A 26,591-nucleotide genomic window follows, 5' to 3' on the forward strand; every position below is an offset into this window, starting at 1 on the left:
CAGCCCGGAATTGCAACGTTAAGTCTTGAAAACTCAAACCTCATTTCATACGCAACTGTTTTCCCATTTTCTCGTGTGTCAGCCCTTTCCATAACTCCCTGTCTTTCCGTCCAACTTTGACTGGGGGAAAGGAAGTTTGCATCCAGTGAATATAGAATAGTAAATTATTCTGACTTCCGCATGGTTCCGAGGCTGACGTGGGTCCTGCAAGTGCCCTCCATCCAGCCGCGCCCCTGTCTCTCTGGGGTCAGGAGCTTGCGGGTGCCCCCCTTTTGTGGCTGGCACAGGTGTTGGTTCGTGCAGCCCCTCCCCCTCTCCCTCACTAGAAAGGGGGAGGAAATCAGATGATGAAATGAAAACCTTTAAATAAAATATCATTCACACAAAGGAAAAGAATTTTCCTCTGGGTCATTATCAGTGGAAACCCAGTGAAAAGATAATAAGCACAAGATTCCTGATTAATTAAACATTTGTGCTCTTTGTATGCAATTATTCTGGGTAAAATCAACTCCGGGACATCTGTTTACTCAACCTTGGGCTGAGAAACCACCAAACTACCTCTGCTCTCTATCTCCAGGCACAATGTCAAGGCATAGAACTGAGAGCTCATAAGCCCGAGGAATATGCCCGCTAATTTTCGAGGCTGGAAACAGATGACCATGCTATACGAGCAATAAATTAGGGAGGCTGACTAATCTTGCAGAGGGTTAATTGGGGAAATCTAAAGTGACAATATATTAATATAATACATATTTACCAACATACATAATTGTTTTATGCTACAGAGCAATTAAATGTAGATGACAAACATTTTCATGAATGCTTCAATTAATATTGCCTTTTATCCAGTGAAACCGCATTTCTAACTTTCTCCTTTCACCCAATGTCTTAGCCTGTTGGAGCCACTGTAACAAATTACCACAGACCGGGTAGCTTATAAACCGTGGGGATTTGTTTCTCACCATTCTGGAGGGGAGACATCCAAGATCAGGGTGCTGGCACGGTCTGGTGAGCACCCTCTTCTGGGTTAGAGACTGCTGACTTCTTGCTGTGTCCTTATGTAGGGGAAGGTGCCAAGAGATCGCTCTGGAACCTCTTTCATAAGGGCTTACCACATCCACCTCAATGACCCTGATCCTTTCTGATGAAACTGGTGAATGAATCACACAGTCTTAGGAGGCACAGCAGCAAAGATGGGGCTCTAGTCCTGATTTATCCTCTCCACTTGGCCATAATGTGTGGGAAGAAGAGGTTGGACAGGTACGCGTTATGAGGAAAGGCTTTGAAATCATCCTCTGAAACCAAGATGCCCACCAAGGGATGGAATGAAAAAGCCAACAATGCCCTCTACTCCTCCCACCCCAAACGAACAAAAAGAAAGAAAACAAGGAGTGCCTTGGAAATCCATAGGCCCAGAGCTCAATGCAGGACCTGATCCCAGGACCCTGGGATCACGACCTTGGGATCATGACCTGAGCTGAAAGGCAGTTGCTTAACTGACTGAGCGACCCAGGCGTCCTGGTAGAAGATCTTTTAAAAAAAAAAAGGAGAAGAAGAAGAAAAGAGACAGAATACAGCTGATGCAGATAGAGTCTGTGCAAGGGATAGACATGATGGTTTTCATGAGGTTGTCTGTGGAGTACCAGAGCTAAGGGCAAGCCATGCCAACATGAGGGACCTCCCAGGGCCATCTCTGGGGGCCTCTAAAGCCCAGACGATGTACGGTAGATACCCCTTCTCCATGCTGGGTCCAAGATTCACAGCCACATTTGGTCACATGACTTCCTGAAATAGGGACTCAAATCAAACCCATCAAAGACAGTGAGTGGCCCACAGTCCCTGTTCTAGATGCAGTCCCTGTTCTGGACCTCAATTCCCAAGTCTGTCTCAACTGTCCTTGCTTCTGGTGGTCCAAGCATGCCCTTTGAGTCAGTCCCCTGATGCCTTGAAGCAGCCATGATAACAGCCAATAACTCTTACTCTCAGAGGGGCAACTGCCCTCAGAGGGGGCCCAGCTTTCTGGAGGTAGGAGTTGGCTCCTCCTAGTTCAGAATAATCTCCTTTTAGACAGGGTGCCTTAGGTTTGATTAGGTGGGTCTAGGCCAGTTTGAGATAGGACAGGACTAAGGCATTGTATTAGTTTTTATTTATTTATTTATTTATTTATTTATTTATTTATTTATTTTATTTGATGGAAAGAGAGAGAGAGCACAAGCTGGGGAGCAGCAGGTAGCGGGAGAAGCAGGCTCCCCACTGAGCAGAGAATCCCATGTGAGGCTCAATCCCTGGATACTGGGATCATAACTGAGCCGAAGGCAGACATTTAACCGACATTTAACCAATTGAACCACTCAGGCACCCCAGGCATTGTATTAGTTTCTTGTAACAAATTACCACAAACTTAGTAGTTTAAAACAATACAACTCTATTACTTACATTTCTAGAAGTCAGAAGTCCAAAATAATCTCACCAGGCTAAAATCAACGTGTAGACAGGGTTGTACTCCTCCTGAGGCTCTAGTGGAGAATGCATTTCCTTGCACTTTTGTGTTTCTAGAAGGCAGCCTGCCCCGCATTCCTTGGCTCAAGGCCCCTTCCTCCATTTTCAGAGCATGACATGCCTACTTCTGCTCCTGCAATGGATCTCCTCTGGCCTTCTTGTCTTCCTCTAATAAGGACCCTTGTGATTAATTTGGGCCCACATAGATAATACAGGATAATCTCACCATCTCAAGATCCTTAACCACCTTAGGAAAGTCCCTTTTGCCCTATAAGAGAACACATTCACAGGTTCCAGGGACAAGAACAGGGACATCTTTGGGGGATCGTTACTCTTTCTAGCACAGACATATCTGAACACCAGAAGGCCTTGGCTGTGACTGAGCCAGTGAATTCCTTCCTGATCTCGAGATGATCAGTGACTGGAACGTGCAGAGTGAAAAACAAAGCAAAGTGTTGAAGAAGCAGTTGGCAGCTTCCAATGAACCCCAGAAATTCATGAACATCTTTGCTTACCCTGGAGGCCTCCCATTTGCAAAAGGCTGACTCCTTGAAGGACTTTGTGCAAACATCTTGGTTGGACTGAACATGGCCCACAAATTCCACCTCCAGCCTCACAAATTTACTCCTTTGGACAAGGCCAGAGGTTGTGCTGCTCAAATCATGGGGAATAAATCAGGATAGCAGCTTTTAAGTCAGTGTGTCAAGGTTCAGTGTTTCTCAGGATGTTCATCATTTGCCCTACTAAAAATACCTCCTAGTCAAATTCAAACAAATTTGAGAAAACACAGATAAAGTCCCACATAATTAACTCTATTTGAGTCATATGACTTTGAGTAATATGACTCTATTTGAGTCAAAGAGTTTTTTTATTTGAAGACCTGTCGGAGAGCCTCAAGTCATTCTTGAAAGTGTTGTTGGTCAGAGCTAACAAGCGATTCAACTCACTGAAGGGGGAATATAAAATACAAGGCACCCCCCAATGTCTTGACCTCAGAACCTCTTAGTCACAAGGCACCAATCTGGGTCTTCTAGAACTTGGGTTCTATGGAATAGAGTTTGGGAAACACTGAATCAGAATATTTAGAGGACAATGCTCTGTCCAGGGTTTGGTCAGAACCTTCAGAACCTTCTACGGCTAGCTCTCATAGGACCCTGTGGGAGAGGGAAGGACACTGGTTATTCCATGCACAGAAGGTTTTTTACCTCTCATCAACCTCTTGGGTGTGGGTGAAATGCCAGCACCCTAACATCGTATTCTATCAAGGCTTTTGCTGCAGTGGACAAATGAGACAGTGGTGAGACTGAGAAGGACAGCATACTCTGTTAGAAGCAGAACACCCCATCTTTCCTCTGTACAGAGAACAGAGAGGCCTGGGAAGAGAGAGAAAGGGCCCAAAGAAGGTTCACCATAAATACATCTTTTAATTTGCGAAAGATCCCAGTTTCAACTTCCGCCATGAAGTGTCACCACCTGATGGGAATACAGAACAACTACTTTGTTTTGTGTCTGCAAATATGCCCTGGTTAGATGACATATTTTTCCAGGAACCCAGACACAGGACAACAGGCCTCCTTGGGAGGGATCCTTAGTGGAATTTGGATAAGTATGGTGGAGGGATGGAGCACTTACCCTCAGTCATTTGCCTTTCCATAGACCCCATAGGCAAGGACAGTGCACCCCTCAGAGTGGCCACAGTCACCCAGCTTGTGGTCCACCTGCTACGGACATGAAGATGACGTTGCCATCCTGTCAGTCTTGACAGGTGAAAGAGATGGCAGTGATAAGAACACGTGGAAGGTCTCCTGATCCCTGTCACCTCCCTTGAGACTATCCGGGTACAGAGCCAGTAAATTCAACACCATCCCAAATGAACAATCGTTTCTTTGTTCTGATGTCTGTTAGAAGATGATGTTCCACGCCCTCTGGTGCTGGCTGCTGGAGGGCCCGTCACCTCCTTCCGGAATGGACCACCCTGTCCACAGTCCATGTGTCTACTTGGTCTTGATCCAGGGCGCTGTCCTGATCTTCCCTCTCCCACAGGGTCCTATGAGAGCTAGCCGTAGAAGGTTCTGAATGCCCTTCTGCATCAGTCAGGAGAAGCTTCTCAGGCTGCAGTAACAAACAAGCCCCGTGTTTCAGTTGTTTAGTAAAGTAGAAGTGTATTTTTTGCTCATTCTACCTGTTTGTTTCTCATCAGCAGGGGGCTCTACTCCACAGCTGCCTCACTGGGCTCAGGCTAACAGATCCTGTACCCTCTAGACCACAGCCAGTCACTCGGGGGCTAAAGGAGAGACGTGGCAAAACTCGTACAGACTCTCAAAGAATTTGCTCACGTTTTTATTATTAATATTGTACATAGCAGCTATTAGTTATTGGTTTATTTTTAGAAAGGGAGAGAGAAAAGGGGGCAGAGGGAGAGAAGAGAATCTTAAGCATGATCCACACCCAGCACAGAGCCCGAGGTGGGGCTCAAACCCTCGCCCCTGAGATCATGACCTGAGAAATCAGGCTTGGTCTGTAAACCCCTGAGAAATCAGGTCATGATCTCAGGGGTTTACAGACCAAGCCCCCTATGCGCCCCTAGCGGGACCATTCATTGAATATCTAATCTGGGTCCAGCATTTTACAATCCCTTAACCCTCACACAACAAGTTTATGAGATATTTACTTCCCCTGTTTTTCAAACAAAGGACCTGAGTCTTAGAGACATTAAGTAACTCATTGCAAATCTGGCTAGTGCCAGAGACAGGCTTTGCTGCCCGCTCCCAAACACCCCACTTTTCGCAAATGTGGCTTCCTCACTCAGAGAACTTTCTCTGATTTCTGATCTCGTTTATGTGAAAAATCTTACAGAAGCATAACAATTAAATCAGTCACCTATTTTTAAAATTGCCTTATTAAAAGAGAAAAAAATTTAATGAAAAATGTGAAATATGGCAAAAAGCACATACCGGTGAGTGTGAAACTTACTTTCATTTTCATTCATCTGCTTGTGAAATTGCTAGCATATTTCCTAACCCAGGCTTGTGAGAAGAACGTTATTTGTTCAATCATACTTTATTTTTCCTTCCCCCTCCCACACCCCTTGCAAACATCTCTTGACAAGTCTCTGCGTAATTAATTTACATTTCAGAGGAGGCTTTTCAGTGCCAGAACCCATTGATGACTTCCGTGCTGCCCAGAAGCCTCTCGTCAGGGACAGAGAGTTTTCCATGTGAGGTCCTTGACTTCATGCTCAGGACCAACAGCATGAATTCACGAATTTGTAATGCTTTCAACTGAGTTAACTGCTTGTCAAAATATTTACATTTCCGGAATATTTTGATGTTTTACGGGGATAATGAAAGCAAATATTTAAAATCCAGACTGTTCTGGAAAATCCGAAATATATGGTAGTTAACGGTTGTAGCTGTTCCCAAACCACCAGTTTGCTTTAGAAAAGAAGGAACTCTCTCCTCCTGGCATTTACATCTTCTTGGTATAAATCAACTAAGTTAGCATTGCCCACAAGGTGGTTATTCTTCTTCCCACAAGTGACATGTCCCTAACTGGGTCTCCTCTCTCTTTCCCACTCCTTACCTTAACCCAGTCTGTCCTTGAAGCTCAGTTCTTGCCCTTGACTATGGGAAACCAGAAACAATGGCTGAAAATACCCAAAGTCTGGAGGTTGTCAAGGAGGGGAACTTCTTTCTTCCTAACAACAGAATTTAAAGTCCCTTCCTTAAGGGATTAGGGTCTATATAGGATGGTCCCTCCTCCATTTCCCCCCACCAACAGATATCACCCAATTTACTTTTAGCAGACACTGGAGAGGAAACATCAACTCACCTAAATTTGTTCCCATCATTCATGAATATCTGAACATGTTCAGTCCAGGGACTTGCCTCTGGTTCTTAGACAGGAGCAGCTGGAAAGAAGAGCCCGGAGCCCAGAACCCCTCCTCTAGGCATGCAGGCCAATATGGTGCAATTGCAAAGAAGTCATGGGTTAGGAGTCAGCTCCCAAATCAAAAGCTTTGCGGGGTGGGGACGACTTTGAAATGAAACTGTTAATATTTTGTCTTTGCAACAGGTTTTTATTCCCACTTTTCTTCAATTAATCCACGACTTTATAAGATTTAGCTGCTCTTCCAAACAGCCCTCAAAGTAAAAGCCTATTACCCACAGGCAAAATCATTCAATCTTATCTGCTAACTCGGATGACAAAAAGACATGACTAGAAAGAGATTTCTCTGGGAAGGAAATGTTGGTGGCCCTGGGCGATGGCTTCTGAATTCACATCAGCTCTGAAAAAAGGCTGTTCTAGGCTTTCTAAGGTCCCAGATCCCCTCTGTAGCTATCAGGTTTTAATAATCATACTTCTTTTTAAAGAAGTTAATGAATGGGGGCACCTGGGTGGCTCAGCTGGTTAAGCCACTGCCTTTGGCTCAGGTCATGGTCCCAGAGTCCTGGGATCGAGTCCCACATGGGGCTTCCTCTGCTCTGCGGGGAGCCTGCTTCTCCTTCTCCCTCAGCCTTTCCCCCTCCTTGTGCTCTCTCTCTCTCTGTCAAATAAATAAATAAAATCTTAAAAAAAAAAAAAAGAAGTTAATGAATGAATAAGGTCCAGTGTCACAGGAAGAGATAATTATACTTGAATTACAATACTGTTGTATTCAATACAGCAAGCAATTATCTGTTTTATGTGCTTACGTCTTCATGGATAGGTGTAGAAAGAAACCCACCTTACACCTTGGTATGGAGCCAATGGTTCATCCCTGCTCTTGCCTGCTTTCGCCTGGCCTCCAGCTGTGCTAAGGGTGAGGCCATAAGCTTCTTAGAAATAATGACATCATGTCTTTGTCTCTGGCAACCTCTTTCACAAGTTAGCCCAGAAAAGGTTACAAAATGACAATTAAGGGGTGCCTGGGTGGCTCAGTCGGTGAAGAGCCAGTCTGACTCTTAGTCTCAGCTCTGGTCATGATGTCAGGGTCAAAAGATTGAGCCCCAAGTTGGGCTCCAGGCTGGGTGTGGAGCCTGCTTAGGATCCTCTCCCTCCCTCTCTCTCTCCCCCTGCCCTCACATGCATGTGCTCTCGCTCTCCCTCTCGCTCTCTAAAAAACAAAACAAAACAAAACACAACTCATTTAAGAGGCCATGCAACAGGTTAACAAACATCACAAATGGCTTAAACATCATTCCGTTCTGCCCTCCTCCTCACGGATCTTCCGCTACCCGAGAAGCTAGGAATCTCAAAACTGCGTTTATGGAACTACTTAACAACCGGGGTTCCGGGTGAGATTTCTATTAGAAGATGGAAGTGGAACAAGGCTGTCTTTTGTCCTTTTTCTGCAGTTTCCACTGGCAGACACTGTGGTCGACTCTGGATTTCCCGTAGAGACTCACCAGCCATGGTGTCTTTGCACAGCAAGACTTTCTATGACCCCCTTCCGTGGGGAGCTCTCAGAGTTGTTTTAAGAACCCACCCCAGCCTGTCTTTTGTGCGAAGCACGTTTTCATAAAACAAATCTCTGCAAACTGGATCGGGTGAATTCTATTCCCTGCTACTGAACCTGACTGATCCTAAGTTCATCCAACCTTAGTTACAATGGAAGAAATGAAAATTGGCTCTCCAATCACTAAATGCTTTACTGGTACTATTTTATGCAGGTGCTGGTGCAAGGAAAGTTATTCTCAACATCGCAGGTTGGAATAAGTATAAGCTTTTAAGGAAGCAGTTAGGTAATAAGAATCAAGAACCTTAAAAAGTCTATAACCTTTGGATGCCTGAGTGGCTCAGTCGGTTAAGAACCAGACTCTTGATTTTGGCTCAGGTCATGATCTCATGGGTTGTGAGGTCAGCCCCTTATGGGGCTCAAAGTGGGGCTCCACGCGGGGCTTCAGGCTCGCATGGAGCCTGCTTTGGAGTCTCTCTCCCCCTCTCCCTCTGCCCCTTCTCCCACCTGTCTCTCTCCCTCTCTCAAAAAAAAAAAATTTTTTTTTTAAAGATTTCATTCATTTATCTGACAGACAGAGATCACAACTAGGCAGAGAGGCAGGCAGAGAGAGAGAGAGAGGAAAGAAGCAGGCTCCCCACTGAGCAGAGAGCCTGATGTGGGGCTTGATCCCAGGACACGGGGATCATGACCTGAGCCAAAGGCAAAGGCTTAACCCACTGAGCCACCCAGGTGCCCTCCAAAAAATTTTTTTAAAAAGTTGTTTTTGAAGTCTACAACCTTTGACCAAAGAATCCTTCTTGGAATCCTAATTTTAAAATATAGAAGAAAGCGTATGAACTATGAGACCCACTGCTGTGTTATCTGTAATGGCTTAGAAGGGGAAGCCAGCTACAATTATGATCATGAAAAATGTGAAATAATCATATCTACATGATTTGGCCATAGGCACACGGCAGTATGTTCACACAATTCTATTAAATTTTAAAATCAAAAATAGAACATTTTTTGTGCAGTGTGGTAAAAGCCACAACAAAACACACAAACATGCAGAGAAAATGTAAAGTCAATACACCAAAGTGAAAAAAACGTGTTCTCTGGGTGGAGAGTCTATGCAGCATTTTAAAATTTCTCCCCTTTTCTGGTTTTGTCCCCTTAATTTCCTTAATGGAAATACACATTTTTAAATAGAAAAATAAACTTTAAAAAAAAGTTACTTCTAATGAACCAGCATAAAACCTTTTGTGGTTAAGTTTCTCCTGCTTAAATTCATCATTCCCCCTCCCTCATCATCCAATATTTATTAAGCAGACCCTTTAATGTCACAAGACTCTACTGCCATGCACTGATTTTTATGATCTTCCTGGAAAACTGCTAGGTGCATAGAAAGGTACACGGTGTCTGTATGCATATCATATATCACTTCGGATTGCCAGACAGCAAAGGAAAAGCACCATAAACACTAATTTTTACTCCTAGATGGCTTAGTAATTTGCTAAATTTCCTTGTAATTGCTCCTAATTATTCATTACATTAGAGTAGAAGGTGGTGGCTATAAATTTTCAATGAAAACAAAATTTAAATACAATGCCTCCAAAATGCCTCCGCAGACCCAAGCGGCAACCTCTTTTCCTTATTAGGGAAATCCGCCAGACACTGGCAACACATGCTGCTTCCTAATGTGACAGAGGAGACAGAGCCAAGAAAGCCCGGAGAAGAGTTTGATGCTGAGCTCTGCTTTGCGAGGAGACTGCGGAAGCAGCTCGTCCCCCCTCCCCCCAACACACACACACCACGTTCAGGTGCGGGCGCGTTTGGGGAGCTGCTGTCTTCCTCGGTGGCAGTTCTCACGCATCCCCAGCACCCTCCCTCCCCCGGTGAGCCTTCAGCTGGCATTTCTCCATTCATTCATTCCCTCTTTCTTTCATTCACAAACTATGTATGGAACCCCTGCTCAGAGGGAGGCGGCGTCAGAAACAAAGATGACCCTCCTGCAAGGGGGCTGGTGGCAGGTGGTTTACAAGTAAAACCCCGTCACCCCAAGCCAGGGCTTGCACCTCCACCGCGGCCCAGCTGGGGCACAATGGTGGCGCCACCCAAGCGAGCTCCATCCAGAAGGGCAAACGAGGAGCTTCACAGAGCAGGTGGAAATGGAACCGGAGCTTAGAGGACTTTTAACATTGGACCGTAGCTCTAGGCACTGTGGAAAACAGTGTGGTGGTTCAGGGGAAAGCTAAACATAGAGCTTCCTCGTGATCCAGCAATTCCGATTCCGGGTGGACACCCTGCAGAAGGGGGAGAGCCGGGGCAGTAAACAATACTGGCTCACGCGCGTTCATAGCAGCGCTGTTCACAAGAGACAAAGGGGAGAAGCAACCCAACCGTCCCGCCGGGGGTCAACGGATTGAGAATATGGCAACTCCTGGTGGAGGGTTATTCAGCCTTAAAAAGGAAGAAAGCTCTGATACGTGCCGCAACCTAGATGCCCCCTTGGAGACGTTATACCAGCCGAAATAAGCCAGATGCAAAAGGATGAATATTGTATGAGTGTATTAGGGGTACCTGGAATGCCTAGAGACAGAAAGTGGAGCGGTGGCTGGGGCTGGCAGGAGCTAGGGAGCGAGGGGGCGGGGAGTGAGGGCGGCAGTCCCGGAAGGTGAAAACGCTCTGGAAAAGGATGGTCGTGACGTTTGTACAACGATGAGAATGCAGTGAATTCTGCTGAACTGTACACTCGAAATGGTTAAAGTGGTCCACTTTGTGTTATATATATATGTTAACCGCAATAAGAAAAAAAGTATTTAAAAATTTGACAGTGTAGAGAGGAGGAAAGGCACTTAAGGCATAAAAGAAAAGAAAGAAAAGGAGGAAGGAAGGAAAAGTAAGTAAGAAAGAAAGAAAGAAAAAAGGAAACAGCATGAGCAGAGGGAGTGAGGGATGGGCTCTAGTCCAGGAACCAGGAGACACCCATCTGGCTGCAAGATAGCAGAAGCAAAGTGAGAATTATAATAATAGTAGTCATGGTCCTATCCGTAAGTATCACCTTTGAAGAGTGCATCTCATGTACCAGGTCCTGTGCTCTGTTTTTGCTGGCATTATCTCATTAGGTCTTCTCAATAATCCATAAGGTAAGTTCTTTGATTATGCCAAAGTTAGAGCAAAAACGGCTGCGTGGCTCAGAGAGCTGAGCCCTGCCCTGTGTCTCTCTGTCTCTATGCCTCTGCAGTGTCTGCCTCCCGTAGGCAATGTGGGAGGAGCAGTGGGTTGAACCCTCCAACATCAGGTTAAGGAGTTGGGCCTTAATGAATAAACAGTAGGGATTCGGCAAGAATTTTGAGCAGCAGAATGATATAAAGAGGACTATGTTTGGGGACTCTTACCCTGGCAGTGAGGGTCCTTCCAGGAGGCTGGAAGGACACTTGGAATTTTCCAGGGAAATCATGGTGACCTGACTGCCGAGGGTGTAATGGGAACAGGGAGGATGGACAGGGTCAAGAAGCATCTTCGAGAGCTTGGGAAGAGCCTGCATAGGGTGAATAAGATCATTCAGACATTGTCGGGGGGCGGGGCAGGGGTTAACACTGGAAAGATAGTGTAGCTATCAGAAATAGGAAAGGGAGGGAAGGAAGCAGGTTTACTGAAGAAAGTGAGTGAATTGGAGCCATTTGGAATTGAAAATGCTAGCAGATCTGATTTGTGAAGATGTTCCTTGGACTGTTGGAAATGTAAGGCATCAGACATCAGCTGGAGAAGTTCAAGCCTCAGGTAGGCAAACTGTGGCACCTTGTGTGAGATCTGGGACCCCAGGGCTAAAACATACACATTCAAGCATTTAGGCACCCAGGATGCGGGCTGGCTCCCGGCTTGTTCACCCAGCCAGTCCACGTTCCATCCATGCACACCAACCCCATTGATCATCCATGAACAGATAACAAAGGAATATCAGACACTTGAGGAGATTGCAAACATGAATAAGAAAGAACAAACACAAACAAATGACCCCAGAGGAACTGGAGATAATTCAGTGAACCAAAATTACTTGCATCAGTATTCTGCAAGAGATTTGAGACAAAGTTGGATCCATGAAATGAAAACAGGCTTCTATTATAAAAGAACACCAAGCAGTCCATAAAGAAGTCTTTGAAATAAAAGTGATCAGTGTCATAGTAAGGAAATTTGGAGATAGGAGCAACTGGGTGGCTCAGTCAGTGAAGCATCCAACTCTTGATTTCAGCTCAGGTCATGATCTCAGGGTCTTGAGATGGAGCCCTGCATCACTTTGTGCTCAGCAGGGAGTCTGCTTCTCCTTCTGCCCCTGTCCCCCCTTGTACTCGCTCTCTCTCTCTCAAATAAATAAAATCTTAAAAAGAAAAAAAAAAAAGAAAGAAAGAAAATTTTGAGATAGAGTCAAGGAAATATACCAGAAAGCATACCAAGTAGTTAAAAAGACCTGAGACATAATGAGAGAAAAGAGAGCCAGACGACCAATCCAGGAGGGTCACCTTGCTAGGACCAAAGAAATAATACAAGAACAGAGGTTCATGAGTCTACATGTCAAAGAAGTCCATTGAGCTCCCAGGACAAGGAACAGAAGAACAACACAGGCTCGTAAAGCTTCCACACCATGGATAAGGAGATCCTAAGATCTTCCAGAGTTTAAAACAAACAAACAAACAAAAAAAAAAAACAAAAAAAAAACAGGCCACCTGCATGGATGTTGTGGGCATGGGAGCAAAGTGGACAACAAAGACCACATATGAGATGCCCTTCATGTGAAGGGTTCAGTCTTACAGATCTGCCTTGAGCCACACAGAGAAACTTGGCCGTGTACCAGATTTGCATTTTCTCTTACCTTCACCCTGACTTCCAGGAGAAAAGTTCCCATGGGCAGAGCAGTCCCATGGTCGGATGTCATTAGAGGGAGAGAGTGATCAGGGAATAGAGACTCTCCTTTCCTCCCCTCATTTCCTCAGGCTGCACAAAGAAGGGAGTGGTCACTGGCCCACTGAGGGCAAGGATCTGGGACGCCAGACTGTCTGGTGTCCGTGATAGGCCAGCAACTTTTGAAATGATAAGGCCTCGGGACGCCTGGGTGGCTCAGTGGGCTAAGACGCTGCCTTTGGCTCAGGTCATGATCCAAGGGTCCTGGAATAGAGTCCCGCATTGGGCTCCTTGCTCAGCGGGGAGCCTGCTTCTCTCTCTGCCTCTGCCTGCCTCTCTGCCTGCTTGTGTGTACTCACTTGCTCTCTCTCTCTGGCAAATAAATTTTTAAAAATCTTAAAAAAAAAATTACAAATAAAAATAAAAATAAAAAAAAGAAATGATAAGACCTCAGACAAGGGGAGGAGTTGAATTTGGCTGAGCTTTTCACACTCTGTCATAATGTCCTGTTTATCTGTCTCCTCAGCTGACTGAAAGCTTTAGGAGAGCAAGGCCTCTATCTTATTTAGCATTTTGTCCCCTGCATTTAACCTGTCCTAGTTCACTGTGCGGTAAACGCTGAATGAGCGGATAGACAGATGAGAAAGGGATGAATTTTTCCTTTTGTTCCACGGAAAAGGTGATAGTGGCTGCTGGCCATGCCTCTGCAAAGTATGCACATTCTGTTCCATTATTTAGGGGGAAAAAAAAACCTGAATAATTGGACTCTGTTGTCACTCTTAACAACAGAGAAGATCATTTTGCGTGTCATTCTTCAGAAAAATTGTGAATAATAAGTTCATCTTTAAGAGATTACACTGCAAAAAACAAAAACAAAAATTAAAACGCGGCATTTTTCATACACTGCTCTCCCTCACATGGCATCTTTCCTTCACTTCTGGGACTGACTTCCTGTGGCTGCTCCTCAGTAGGTCTGTTAAAGCCATCTTCTTTGCCTGTGGTTTTCCAAATATGCTGACCCTCCCTGTGAGGGCTTTGAAGCCCCAGACGGGGCTTCAACTAACTCACTTTCCCAGGGGATCCTAACATCCTTGATTTAAAGCCCTAATCCGGTCTATGAACCTTCCCCCAAACACCATCACAGACATCGAAGGCCAGTGCCCTCCAATCCACGGGCAATTATTTACCTCACATGACACGAGTTCTCAGTATCTTACAAGAGCTTCCATCTCTCCTGACCTTTTTGCTCCTGGATCCAGATCGAGGCATTTCAGACCACAGTTGCTGCTCCCTGGAGTGCAGATCAAAGTCAGTGACATTATTTGGTCTCTAATGTTAAGCACCAGACTCTTCCTTAAAATTCCCATCTCTTGGGCAGTTTCTTTTTTGCCCAAGACCCTGTGGTAATAAGATGATGCAAGTGAATTGAGCCAGTCCTATTCTTGGAAAATTCTTCCTCTGTCTTGCTCTGCCTCTCATCACCAGGTTGGTCCAGTCCGCCTCCCTAGATTTTTAAAATAGGCTGTGACACAAGAGACACAGCCAATAGTAACTTTCATTTTTCTTGATGTATCCTCTTTGCTTACATTCTCTTCAGGGACTTCAGAAGAGGGTATAACTGAAGGTCTAGGCGGAAGGCCTAGTGTGGTTTGAGCCATGTCATGGTTTGAGCACCCATGTCTTTTCGCTCATCTATGTATGTCTATAGATATCTTTTGATACCCTATGTCCTTGTGACATACCAAGCCTCTCCAGAAATTTCACCTCCTTCGTAAGAAAGACTCTGCCTTGCGGAGCCTAGGTGGTGCAGTTCATTAAGACTGACTCTTGGCTTTGGCTCAAGTCATGATCTCAAGCCCTGCATCAGGCTCAGCACAGAGTCTGCTTGAGATTCTCTCTCTCCTTCTGCCCCTCCTGCTTATGCTCTCAATTTCTCTCTCTCATAAATAAATAAATTTACTTAAACTAGATAACACCCCGAAACTCAGGCTGCCCAGTTCAATTTTCCAGTTTTCCTTACACTGTGACCCTATCACCACCATCCTGACTAATTTAGTAAATGTACTCTTAGATGTTTTTCCTTTTCTCTTTCTCAGATGGCTGTTTTTCTGGGGGGGGTGGATATCTAGATAGATATCTAGATAAATAGAGAGAGAGAGAGAGAAAGAGGAGGGTGAGAATGGTCTTCCATTCAATCATTTCAATTCAAAGGTTTGTTGATCTCTTTGTGTTTTAGCATTATATTGCTCATAGTACATATTCACCATGCTGAAAACCCTTGACAAAATCTCTACATTCCTGTTCATGGTTGCCAAAACAAGTAAACGAACAAAAACCACCAAACTTCCCAAATACAGAGTTCAACTACTATCTCAGTCATCATTTGCTGTGTGACCTTAAGCAAGTCATTAGCCTTTTCTCTGTATCCTGAATAATACCTGCATTGAAGGACCAGGTGATTTCTAAGGTCCCTTCCAGCTTGATAATTCAAGGACTTTATGCCTGAGATAGGTGTCCGTCTCTTAAAAATGAAATGACAATATAACACAATGGCTTTCTCATAGTTCCTGGACACACAACAAATGAAAATTTGCCACAAAATAGATTGCAGAAGTCAGAAAAAGAGCAATGAGAATGGTGCAAAATGTCAAGAGCTCTCGGGGAAGACAAGTTCCTGGGCTCAACTGTGTGTCTCACTGAGGTTCCAAGCTGATAACATTTGCCTACCTGTAAGCTGTTGAGGGCAGGGGGTGAGGGGTAAATTTTATGACTATCAAAAAAGACTTTGAAACACTTGGATGAAATGTACCATATGAGGACTAAATACTCTAATTGGGCCTTTTCTGTCTCATTATTTGCCAGTGAAACTAATCCTGCTGATCTCTAGATAATAGGGGAATTTAGAAATAGAATTCTATGCTCAGATAAAATCCAAGTGTTCACCCTTGAACATTAATAAGTGTTACATGTATGAGAATTGAGGTGTTCCATTTTCCCTGAACTACAAAGTGTTTTGTTGGAGCTTAGATTTCACCCCCCAAAATACACTTTGTTAAAATGTTTACAGTGGAGTAGGGTCCTTGTGGAAGGGAGCTGATGAGGTGAGGGTTGTGTGCAAACACGCGGTGGGGAGTCTGGATGGGTTTACAGTAAGCACAAGCGCCCCACTGGGACAGCAGCCTTTTACTTCTCACTGGGGGGCGGGGGGAGGTGCGGCAAAGGGGGTCTGCCATTGACCGGGTGCTGCAGCCCCAGAAATCAATTCGACGCTAATGAGGGCTGCAGCTGGGAACAGAGGAGCAAGTGGGAGTTTACAGATGCTGTAGCTAGTCTATCTAAAGCCACGATGGAAGCATAAGAAATGGCAACCACCATGTCTGTCCTCTTCCCTGTGCACACGGCAAACTCAAAGTTGGATAAGAGGAGCCAGATCAAAGGCACAAAGCAGAGGCTGACATATAGGCAGCTTTCCTGGTAGAAATGGAGGTTTTAACTAATTCGTTAGTCAAAAGCACAAGTAGCACCCGATAAGACAAATAAGTGAAAGAAAGAAAGAAAGATGATTTTTTTAAACACCACATGTCTTTGAGAATGCTGAAAATTCAACCAGAAAAAGGAAAAGTAACGTACAAGTAATGTACTTACAGATATTGTCATCTCTTGTAGACCAAAGATCACAAACCAATGATCCATAAGAGAAATCTCGTCCAATGGTATGCTTTCCTTGATTGACCTCGGATTGGCTTTGTGTGTCTTGTTGTGTTCTATTTTGCTTTCATTTCGAAAGACTTCAGTGGGTTATGAGGACTACATGATGTATGACTCCACATGCGTGTTCTCAGTGATATGCTCCCCAGTTCACCAAATGCCCTACTGCTTCCATGTGCTGAGGCACAACCACACATTTCTGCAGCTGGGCTTGTCCCACAAGTGCTCTAAATTTGATATCCTGATGTAGAGCATCAAGATTTCTTAGTAAAGCTAGGCAAGAATCTATGGGCCAGAGAATGGATACTTCTGGTCCTGAAGGACAGTGCTCTGCTCTTGAGGGTTGCTTGAACCCAAGGCTTGCAGGAGGTGGCAGACTCCTTCCCCTGAAAGCCTTTAACATTATGGAAGACTCTGGCTTTGGGAAAGATTAATTGTCTAATTGCATCTTAAGTGGAAGTCAAACTAGGTGTGTGTATGCATATGTGTGTGTGTGTGTGTGTGTGTGTGTACTCTATCATCTTTATATATATCAGCTTGTTATATATGTATACGTATATATCAGCTTTACTGAAATATAATTCACATACCATTCAATTTACCCATTTAAAGTACACAATGCAATTATTTTCAGTATATTCACAGATATGTACAATCATCACCACAGTCAATTTTAGAACTTTCTCATTAACTCAAAAAGAAACTCTGAGAAACAAACTGAGAGTTTTGGAGGGGAGGGCTGTAGGGGGTTGGGTGAGCCTGGTGGTAGGTCTTAAGGAGGGCACGTATTGCATGGAGCACTGGGTGTGGTGCATAAATAATGAATTTTGGAACACACACACACACACACACACATATACACACACACACAAAATTAAATAAATTAAATTAAAAAAAAAAAAGAAAAGAAAAGAAACCCTGTATCTTTTAGCAGTCACTCCCTGCTCTGCCCACCCAGACAACAATTAGGGTATACTCTATCTCTATAGATTTGCCTATTCTGGGCATTTCATAGAAATAGAATCACATAGGGGTGTCTGGGTGGCTCAGTCAGTTAAGCGCCTGCCTTTGGCTCATGTTTTTGAGTTGTTAGAGTTCTTATATATTTTGGACACAAGACTTTTATTGGATATATAACTTGCAAGTGACTTTTTCCATTCTTGGGTTATCTTTCACATTTTTTTAAAGATTTTTATTTATTTATTTGACAGAGATCACAAGTAGGCAGAGAGGCAGGCAGAGAGAGAGGAGGAAGCAGGCGCCCGGCTGAGCAGAGAGCCCGACGCGGGACTCGATCCCAGGACTCTGGGATCATGACCTGAGCCGAAGGCAGAGGCTTTAACCTAATGAGCCACCCAGGCATCCCTATCTTTCACATTTTTGATAGTGTCCTTTGATTCATAAAAGTTTTAAATTTTGACAACCTCCAATTCATCTATTTTTTGTTTTGTTGCTCCATATTTTGGTGTCATATTTACAACTCCATTGCCAAATCTGAGCTCACAAAGATTTATCCCTATGTTTTCTAAGAGTTTTACAGTTTATAGTTATTATATTTGGTTCTTTGACCCATTTTGAGTTAATTTTTATATACGGTGTGAGGTAAGGGCCCAACTTCATTCTTTGGCATATGACTATCCAGTTGTTCCAACACCATTTGTCGAAAAGACTATTCTTTCCCCATTTAATGGTCTTGACACCCTTAAAAGTTTCTTCTTAAGGTCATTCCTAAGTTTGTTACACAGATATCCCCACATTCTTAACCTTAATAAACCATCCCTTTCTTCAATCTCATGTAATATGGTAAGAGTTCTAAGCTCATGGATGTATATATGTCCTCCTATTATCAAGGATTCTCCTAAATCTTCAGGTTTCTCCTAAATCTTCCTAAGAGCCACCAGGAAATACTTAGATATCCAATAGGTGTGTCCTACTAGTCACTTGCCAGAAAATGCAGCCGCCTCTCTCTCTCTTTGCTCCCTATTTCTGCCATTTTATTATGGTTTCTGAATGCTGTCTCTCTTCTTGGATTTTTGGGTCACAAGCATAGCCACAAACCTTATTCCTAGTTCCCAGAGCATGGCTAAGACTATGCAGTAACACCTAACACAATTTTACTGAAGGGATGGAGTAAGCAGAAGGAAATTACAACATACAGGCCATTAACATGCAGCTGGATATCGAGTATTCCTGCCCTGGGTTCCACCCACCATGCCCATCCAAAGCATCCCCTCGATATCTCCCACCTTAGTCCTCTGTCCATTATCCCAGTGGCGATATTGGCAAATCCTTCCCTCATAAATATATCCTTTACCAGTCCCTATTCAGTCTTTGCCAGAAGGAGAAGAAACCCCTTTCTTCCTTGAAGTCACCATCATTATAATCTCACAAAGATGTACTTCTGCTCATAGCAAGCATTTTTTATATTATTAAGGACTGCAGTTAGGTCCTCTGTATCTTAAACATTCCATCCCAGAAAAAGATCTGGCTTTTAATTTGCAGAACTAGAAAGCTCACAAAAATGTCTTTCCCCAATCATAAGAGCTGTCTGCACTCAGATAGGAAGTCAGTGTCTACTTCTAGCTAAAAAAAACCAAACTTCTGGCCTCTTTAAAATGCAGATAGTCACCCTCCTATCCTTATTCTGGCCATCAAACAGGACATCAAATATTGGGGTACAGTCTCCTGGAAACTTGTTAGGGAAACTGGTGTGTCACAATTGCTTTCCCTCAACTCTATGATTAATTCTTCAATTAGAAATATTCTTACTTAAGGAATTTTTTAAGAGTTATGTTGTACTTCTAATTTGGGCTTCTATATTCTTATTTTGGATAGGTTCTCATTAAGCTTCATGATCATTTCCCTTATGGTTCTTTCTGGTAAGTAAGTAAGAATCACTTTGTGGCTCTATATATTGTCCTACCAAAGTAGAAAGGCAATCACACATATCACTAGTCAAATTGGTAGAAAATTGAGAGCACCCAAATGCCTTTAACAAGAATGATGGGAATATAAGTGACATGCATTTGTGGTGTGTGTGTGTTTACCCAGATAAACTTCTGAGTTATTTAGTCCAATATTATTTGAAAGGGAAATGGAACTGATTTTTAACAAAACATATTTTACTCAGGATGCTATAAAAATAAATTTGTGAGAAAAAATAAATCTTGGAAGTAGACAGTTAATGGTAATAATCTCCTAGATCTAAAAAATGCATTACCGGCAAATTGAATGCTAGCAACTCCGTTAAAAATAAATAATGTTCTTTTTGTTCCAAAACAAGAATTGATCCTCCTCAATTCTTCATTATTAAAATTCAGAAAACAAATAGAACTATTTCCTATTCTGAGTAATTCATATTCTTGCATCCCAAGTGCTTTAACAGAGAGCCCGGCGTAGGATAGAAATTTACACAAGAAATTGTTGAATCACACCGAGTGGAGATGTGAATGTTCTCCAATATGAGTGTGTGTGGCTCTGTAGAGACCAGATCTTCCCTCCCCACAGTATCTAGCTTGGCTCTTCTACGTAACAGGCCCTCACCCACTTCCGGTTGATTTTCTGTGAAAATTTGATAATTCTATAATGTTCAAGAAGATAAATACTTCTTGGACTGAATGTTTTTAATACCCAGGTTGCTTACAAGAGACTCCAGGGTAGCCGGGATTTTGCAAGGATGTACACACAGGCCGTCACTGGGGACTGGACAAGCAGGTAGCAAGGCCTGAGGAGCAGCCACATATCTCCCCCTCGGAATCCTTGAGAGAGTGGAAGTGGAGCAGTTCTGCCCTCTCACTCCCCAGCCCAGCTCCTAGAGACACCCAGCACATGACATACATCATGAAGAAATAACTCCCTCAGACCTTTCCCTCTTCAGGCTGCTTCAGCTTCCTCAGTCCTGGTGCTATCTGCTTTATTTGCATTCAGATCATTGTGATGGGCATACCTAGGTCCAAGTGTCAGGATTCATAGGGCAACAGTCTGCTGAAAAAGCTGATGAGAGAGCATGGAGCCCTGAAAAAATATGGGTTTGTTATCAGTGCCTACAATGTAGAAATGGAAGCCACAGGCTTGGATGAGTTTGCCTCAAGGAGCATAAGATTGAGGAAGAGAAGGCTTCAGGATAAGCCCCAGGAACACTCTAACTACTGAATTGCTCTCCAGTATCCATCTTCCCCTTCTTTAGTGATAAAATCCTGATTTATTTGGTTAAAAGACACTACATCCGGGATGCCTGTGTAGCGCTGTCATTGAAAATTTCAGTTCTTGGATTCAGCTCAGGTCATGATCTCAAGGTTGTGATCTCAGAGTCATGAGACTGACCTTGGGGTCAGACTCCACACCCAGCTTATAGTCTGCTTGAGCCTCTCTCTCCCTCTCCCCACCCTGCTCTCTCTCTCTCTCTCAGATACATCCCAATATCTGTTCTACCTGAGAAGTCAACAGAATGTAAACCCAGGGGTTAGATGGCATTTACAGGAAGTTTCTTTAATGCCTGACCTAGAAGGTGTGACATTTTTCCTTTTCTCCCTTCCTTTTCATGCCTCCTGATGTATGGAGGTGAGAGCTGCCATCATGGACCATGCGGTGACCTTGAAGAAGTTAGGATGGTGAGACAGAAAGACAGAAACTGGTTTCCTGCATGAGCTGCCCTTGGGCTTCCTTCCTTTGTGAGAAAATTACTGTTCTATTTTATTTTAGCTACTCCTTTTTTGTTTTGTTTTGTTTTCTGTTAAGTGCATCCAAATTCAATCCTAACAGAAGAAGTAAGGCAGAAAAGAAACTGAGAAGAATGAAGAAAATGGAGGAGCAGTTATTGAGGTATGAAGGAAAACAAAGAGACTATCACAGAAGCTGAGGGGACAGAAGTATTCCATGAATGAGTGAATGGTCAAAAATGCCAAGTCCTCCTGAGAGATCAAGCGAAGTAACACTAATATGTTTCCTAAATATCCATCAGACTTAGTGGCCCACAAGTCATGGGTGACTTCTATGACACCGAACAGATTCCTGATGGAAGCAGAATCTGGTTTGCTGTGGGTTAAGTGATGAGAGGTCACGTTACCTGATTTCAAGCTTTACTACAAAGCTGTGATCACCAAGCATGGTACTGGCATAAAAACAGACACACGGACCAGTGGAACAGGCTAGAGAGCCCAGATACGGACCCTCAACTCTATGGGCAAATAATCTTCGACAAAACAGGAAAAAATATACAGTGGAAAAAAGACAGTCTCTTCAATGAATGGTGCTGGGAAAACTGGACAGCTATATGTAGAAGAATGAAACTCTACAGCTCTCTTACACCGTACACAAAGATAAACTTGAAATGGATAAAAGACCTCAACGTGAGACAGGAATCCATCAGAATCCTAGAGGAGAACATAGACAGTAACCTCTTCGATATCAGCCACAGCAACTTCTTTCAAGATATGTCTCCAAAGGCAAAGGAAACAAAAGAAAAATGAACTTTTGGGACTTCATCAAGATCAAAAGCTTCTGCACAGCAAAGGAAACAGTCAACAGAATAAAGAGGCAACCCACAGAATGGGAGAAGATATTTGCAAATGACAGTACAGACAAAAGGTTGATATCCAGGATCTATAATGAACTCCTCAAACTCAACACACACAAAACAGACAATCATATCAAAAAATGGGCAGAAGTTATGAACAGACACTTCTCCAATGAAGACATACAAATGGCTATCAGACACATGAAAAAATGTTCATCATCACTAGCCATCAGGGAGATTCAAATTAAAACCACATTGAGATACCACCTTACACTAGTTAGAATGGCCAAAATTAGCAAGACAGGAAACAACATGTGTTGGAGAGGATGTGGAGAAAGGGCAACCCTCTTACACTGTTTGTGGGAATGCAAGTTGGTGCAGCCACTTTGGAGAACAGTGTGGAGATTCCTCAAGAAATTAAAAATAGAGCTTCCCTATGACCCTGCAATTGCACTACTGGGTATTTACCCCAAAGATACAGATGTAGTGAAAAGAAGGGCCATCTGTACCCCAATGTTTATAGCAGCAATGGCCACGGTCTCCAAAGTGTGGAAAGAACCAAGATGCCCTTCAACGGACGAATGGATAAGGAAGATGTGGTCCATATACACTACATAGTATTATGCCTCCATCAGAAAGGATGAATACCCAACTTTTGTAGCAACATGGATGGGACTGGAAGAGATGATGCTGAGTGAAATAAGTCAAGCAGAGAGGGTCAATTATCATATGGTTTCACTTATTTGTGGAGCATAACAAATAGCATGGAGGACAAGCAGAGATGGAGAGGAGAAGGGAGTTGAGGGAAATTGGAAGAGGAGGTTGAACCATGAGAGACTATGGACTCTGAAAAACAATCTGGCTTTCTGAAGGGGTGGGGGGGGTGGGAGGTTGGGGTACCAGGTGGTGGGTATTAGAGAGGGCACGGATTGCATGGAGCACTGGGTGCAGTGCAAAAGCAATGAATACTGTTACGCTGAAAAGAAATTAAAAATTAAAAAAAAAAAATGGAGACCACAGGGATAGATTAACCTTTGAGACATTTGGCTGGGAAGGAGAGGCAAGAGCCAGAGTGGCAATAGGAAGGGGCTGGGAATGGGGGTCAACAAAGGATATTTGGAAGACTGGAATAGCCAGTCTTATGAGGAACCAGATGATAGGGAGATAATATATATATAGAAGTGGGGAGGAGTATCAGTCCTTGTCCAGAGAGGGTACTATGGCCCCTCATTGTAAACAAGTACCCCCAATTCTGTTGTGTCTGGGGCAAAGCCCACTCCAGAATGCACCCAACTACCTTCATGCCTTCACCTAAGCAGCCACCAGAGGAAAGTGCACAGCTGAGAGCTCCATGTAGGAAGCAGTCTCCCCCAGCCTCTGAGGTGAGTACCTCACCTCCTCTCCTCTCTCCTCCCCCCTCCACAGTCTGCTGATGTCCTCACCCCAGCTTTATTGGAGATTGGAAAACATTAAAGATGATTTTTTTAAAAAGCATTTGCCACCTCACCTCACAGTCTTTGAAATTTTCAAGTTTGCTTTTCCCTCACTTTTTGGTCACAGAGACCTGTTTCCTGTAGCCAGTTCCAGAGACGTGCGTTGCCAGGAGAATCCTTGCAAACAGACAAGTTCATTCTTCTGTTTTTGAAATCTACTTTATAGACAATAATCAGGAGAGAAAGGCTTCAGGTTTCTAGGTTTATAAACTATTTGCGTTTTATAGAGCCAGCAGACCTATGGAAATGTGTGTGCCTGTTTTAGATTTCACAGTGATGGGGGTTGGGTGGGCAGGGCTATAGGCAACGTGACTCCTACACAATAAGGGATTTTCCTGCCTCCATGGCCAATGGAGTCCCCATCCAGGCATTTCTTCCCCCAGTTCTGATAGTGAATAGACCAGGGCCTGAGAAAGGTATGCTTGTCAGGAGTTCAAAAACCCCGGGGAATGAGGATTTGGGTGTGCCACTAGGAAGTCACTGAGGCCAACAGAGGCAATAGCCGAGGGCAAGAGGAATTTTAAATAGATAGTGAAGTGGGGAGAGAATGGGTACCACTGACAGCCTCCTGTGTCCCCCTAACCTCCCTTTCCTCAGTTTCCCCTCCAAAAGTGAGGCTCACTGGCGCTAGGAAGAGCTACTTCTGGAACCTATGCAGACAGGTGGACTGGACTCTGGTCGCCAGGGTGGTGGTACACTCTGACCACCCTTTGGGAAAGACCTGGGTTCTGCTGGCAGGGGTGCCCGAGCTGAGAGCCTCCAGCTGAGCCCCTCTGGGATCCACAGTAGGGCAGGAGCTGAGGCCAGGTTCAGGTGCTGAGCACGGCCAGGGTACTAGGGTCTGGTGATTTCTGCCCCCAAAAGATCTTGAATAGGCATCTTTGCTCTAGAGCACCACAAAAGGTGGGCTTTGCATCATCCGAGTTGTGATTTGAGGCTCCCCCTGTCTAATCCTTCATCCCTTCTGTACCTTTTCTAGGTGTCAGATCAGGACCGCAAACAAGGCTTTTCTTCCCCAGTCCTGCTCCCTCCCCCGAGCTCCCTTTATCACTACTCCTCAACAAACATCTTGTGCCCCTAACTCAAGTCTCAGTGTCAGCATCCTGAATGATTCACATGGCACAGACGGGTAACGAATGTGAGATCCATGACACAAGTGGACAATCCCCTCACCCTATACCAATTCTGAACCAAGACTTGTTGGTCATTCTTTCTCAATACTTTATACATCGGCTATTATGTTCCATCTTCATTATCTGGTTTGAGCCTTTACTCCAATTCGCCTTCATATTTATTTAATTACAGAGCGTTTTAACTTCTAAAAATAATACAAAGTAGAATTCAAACAGGACAGAGCTAAAAACCCATCCTTTTATATTCCAATCTTAATCCCCAGAATTAAGCGTTCATTTGTGTGTTCCTCCAGATTGACATATATTCCTATATATCAATGGGATTATAGTAAACATTGTTATCCAACCTGCTGGGTATTTTAAAATTAAAACTGTTATTTTGGACTGATGAACCTTTTTCAATATCAATATATGTAACTCTATTTCATTCTTTTTTTAACAGCTGTTATCATTACTTAGTAAATCATGTCACTGAAGAATTTTTATTTCCAGGATTTTCCTATTGTATATACATGGCTGCTGTGAATCTCCTTGTATTTATTTTTCTGGGAACTGATGTCCCATGTTCTTGTCCATTTTTACTGGAGTGTTTGCCTTTTTCATACTGATTTTTAAGAATTCTTTAGATGTTAAAGATACTAGCTCAGGGCACCTGGGTGGCTCAGTGGGTTAAGCCTCTGCTTTTGGCTCAGGTTGTGGTCTCAGGGTCCTGGGATCGAGCCCCGCATCGGGCTCTCTGCACAGCGGGGAGCCTGCTTCCTCCTCTCTCTCTGTCTGCTTCTCTGCCTACTTGTGATCTCTCTCTTTCTCTGTTGAATGAATAAATAAAATCTTAAAAAAAAAAAAAGATACTAGCTCATTTTCCGATGTGTGTTATGAACATTTTTCTCTAGTTTTTTATCTTCTGACATTGCTTGCGGTATGTTTTTCTTTATGAGATTTAAAATTTGTACATGGCCAAATTTATGAGTATTTTCTATTACAAATTTTAGGTTTGGAGACTTGCCTTGAAAGGTCTTCTCTGTATCAACAGCATGAAAAACAAATCACTTATGTATATTTCTAGTACATTTATAGTTTTCAGTATTTAAATCTTTTCTTTTCTGGAGTTCATTTTAGCATAAGCAATCTAGTTTTATTTTTATCCGAATGACTGTGTTGAGAACAGAACAAGCCATCTTTCCCTCAAGGATCTGAAATACCACCTTTGGCACATTCTAAATTCCCATAGTATTTCTTCATTACCAAGCTCCTTGGTCCCTTTAGGATCCGAACAGAACCTCTGTTAATTGCCAGTTTGCGAAAAGATGAATGAAATAAACAACATAATGGAAACAATCACCTAGATGTACATCAACAGGAAAGTTCTCCAAGGTCCTCATGGCTCGTACAGAGTGCTGGGTGTAAGGTCAAATCAGATGGTCCACATGTTGAGTGGGTGCCTGGCAAACAGGCAAGGAGGCACGGATGGGGGCAATGTGGGTTCTCGCCGCCCTCTTTCTGTGAAATCCTTCCCATTAGAGTTCCTGGATTTTATGAAAGCGTGGTGGTTTCTAATGAGTGCATAACTCCAGGAAAGCTTTGCACTTCAAAGCCTGTTGCTATTACAGCCGCTGCATTAGTAAAGTAAGTAGGGGGATCAGTTGCTCACGAAAACTTTGAGTGTCTTATGGCATTCCTCTGCCGCGAGACAGCCTTTCTGAAGGTGATTGCAGATGGACAGGGCCCTGCATCTTTGAAGTATACTCAATGCGGAATCAATTCAGGAACTTACAGATACTAGTTACCAGCCTGTGTTTATTCACATCCCAGAGAAGGGTTTAATTAATGTAATACATATTGGTCAATTCTTTGCTTTTAAACTTTACCTTTGGCCCATCAGCAGATCAATATGTATTTTAATCTTCTTCTGTTTTAGAACTGGT

The sequence above is a fragment of the Neovison vison genome, chromosome 9 (genome assembly GCF_020171115.1).
Source record: "Neovison vison isolate M4711 chromosome 9, ASM_NN_V1, whole genome shotgun sequence".
Classification (NCBI taxonomy): Eukaryota; Metazoa; Chordata; class Mammalia; order Carnivora; family Mustelidae; genus Neogale; species Neogale vison.